The sequence below is a fragment of the Myotis davidii genome, unplaced genomic scaffold (assembly GCF_000327345.1).
Source record: "Myotis davidii unplaced genomic scaffold, ASM32734v1 scaffold674, whole genome shotgun sequence".
In the NCBI taxonomy this organism is placed as follows: Eukaryota; Metazoa; Chordata; class Mammalia; order Chiroptera; family Vespertilionidae; genus Myotis; species Myotis davidii.
In genome coordinates, this window is record NW_006286674.1 from 1417349 (window position 1) to 1420058 (window position 2710).

At 43.5% G+C, this 2710-nt stretch overlaps 1 protein-coding gene across 1 annotated transcript in view; it reads left to right on the forward strand.

The window, feature by feature from the left end:
* KIAA1107 (KIAA1107 ortholog) overlaps positions 1-2710 on the forward strand; it is a 70107-nt gene that overhangs the window by 20043 nt on the left and 47354 nt on the right. The gene's annotated exons all lie outside the window — the stretch shown is intronic.

Sequence of the window (2710 nt, forward strand, 5' to 3'; positions counted from 1 at the left end):
CAGCAGGGAGAGGAGTTGGGGGCAACCGGGCTGGCGGGGGGGCAGTAAGAGGTGACCAGGCCAGTAGGAGGGTTAGTTAGGAGTGACCAGGCCAGCAGGAAGGGGGCAGTTAGGGGCAATCAGGCAGGCAGGCAGGTGAGTGATTAGGAGCCAGCAGTCTAGGATTGGAGAGGGTGCAGGCTGGGCTGAGGGGAACGCCCCCCCCCGGCCCCCGCACGAATTTCATGTACTGGGCCTCTAGTTTAGTGATAATAGAGATAGTGTATCAGTCTTCTCAGACTACATGGTTTAAACAACAGAATTTATTTTCTCACAGTTCTGCAAATTCAAAGTGCCAACCAGGTTCGTGTCTAGTGAGAGGTCTTACTATGGGTCCTTCGATTGCAGGCAGCCGCTTCTCCCTGTGTGCTCAGCCCCTTTCCTCAGTGCATGGCGGTGGGGTGGGGAGGTGAAAGGAAGGTGAGCGAGAAAGAGTGCTTTGGTGTGTCTTACTAGTATAAGGACACTAATCTTATCACATCATGGCAGGGCCTCACCCTAATTACCTCATTTAACCTTTTTTTTTCTTTATTGATTAAGGTATTACATATGTGTCCTTAATCCCCCCATTGTCCCCCCACCCCTCCATGCCCTCACCCCCCTGGTGTCCCTGCCCATTGGTTAGGCTTATATGCATGCATACAAGTCCTTTGGTTGATCTCTCCCCGTCACCCCCACCCTCCCCTACCTTCCCTCTGAGGTTTGACGGTCTGATCGATGCTTCTCTGTCTCTGGATCTGTTTTTGTTATTATTTCCTTAGAAGCCCTGTCTCCAAATATAGCCACACTGACGAGTTAGGGTTCAGTATATGAATTTGGGAGGGTGGGGGAACAACACAAATATTCAGTCTGTGACAGATAGTTTCTTTTTTCTTTTTTAAAATTTTTTATATTTTTTTATTTTTCTTTTTTAAAGAATAATTTGGAAAGGTGTGGATTTCAGTGATCTATGATAGTATAATGGTGAATCTATATAATTGATGGCACTTCATTTAAACTTCCAAGACAGTTATTAAGAGATGAACTACTTCCTCTTGAAATATTAAAGTTTATTGCATGTAACATTAAAAAAAAAAGATGAGCCCTGACTGGTTTGGCTCAGTGGATAGAGCGTCGGCCTGTGGACTGAAGGGTCCCAGGTTCGATTCCAGTCAAGGGCTTGTACCTTGGTTGCAGGCACATCCCCAGTGTGGGGCGTGCAGGAGGCAGCCGATCGATGTTTCTCTCTCATCGATGTTTCTAACTCTCTATCCCTCTTCCTTCCTCTCTGTAAAAAATCAATAAAATATATTAAAAGAAAAAAAAAAAAAAAGATGAAATGGACCATTTCTGTAAATGGTAAAATGGAACATTTTGGTCACAGATGATAACTGCAAGATTCTTTAGCGTACAGTATTGCGGAGAGCTTTCTCAGGGAAATTGCCTGGGAGTTCTGAGGGAGTTTCTCAATTCTGCATCATTTTCACCAGAGATGTTTCCTTGCTGGCGTCAGTTTTGGCTAGAGGCATAGGCATGGAATGGTGATACTGGCAATTCTATAACAGTGGGTGCATGGAAAGTATTCATAATTTCTTACTGGATTTGTATTTGTCACACAGGCATATAATCTTGAGCCTTCTAGGTTACAACAATCTGCTTCCTTTTACTAATAGAAGTACCTTTAGACTACCTTCACCCTATACCAGTGGTCGGCAAACCGCAGCTCGCGAGCCACATGCGGCTCTTTGGCCCCTTGAGTGTGGCTCTTCCATAACATACCACGTGTGGGCGTACACGTACAGTGCGATTGAAACTTCGTGGCCCATGCGCAGACGTCAGTTTTCCACCTGGGCGAGTCTATTTTGAAGAAGTGGTGTTAGAAGAAGTGGGGGTACGTTTGCTGAGGTCGACCCCTCAGATTGAGGACATTTTTAGCAAAGGCCAGCTTAGGAGTACCCTAATTAAGTTAATAACAATGTACCTACCTATATAGTTTAAGTTTAAAAAATTTGGCTCTCAAAAGAAATTTCAATCGTTGTACTGTTGATATTTGGCTCTGTTGACTAATGAGTTTGCCGACCACTGCCCTATACCACCTGCTTCTGGCAACCAGGTAGTTTCCAAATTTGGAAGATCTTAAATGCTCCAAATTCCTCTCTATAAAGCATCGAAGTTTGAAACATTTGTAAGAATATGTAATGTGTTTTATTTTTTGTATTTTATTCACATAATAGAAATGAAACACATATTGCCCTGACTGGTTTGGCTCAGTGGATAGAGCATTGGCCTGCAGACTGAGAGGTCCCAGGTTCGATTCCAGGCAAGGGCATGTACCTTGGTTGTGGGCACATCCCTAGTAGGGGGTGTGCAGGAGGCAGCTGATTGATGTTTCTCTCTCATCAATGTTTCTAATTCTCTATCCCTCTCCCTTCTTCTCTGTAAAAAAATCAATAAAATATATTTTTTTTAAAAAGAAATGAAACACATATAAAAAAGAACCCAAACCATTTTCTTTTATACCATGGTTACATTTTAATTATACTACCACAATTTCAATACACATATAGCAGCCTAACTTTTTTTTTTAATTTAAATCTTTATTGTTCAGATTATTACATTTGTTCCTCTTTTTTCCCCCCATAACTCCCCTCCTCCCAGTTCCCCCCCCCCCCCCCCCCTCACCCCCCCCCCA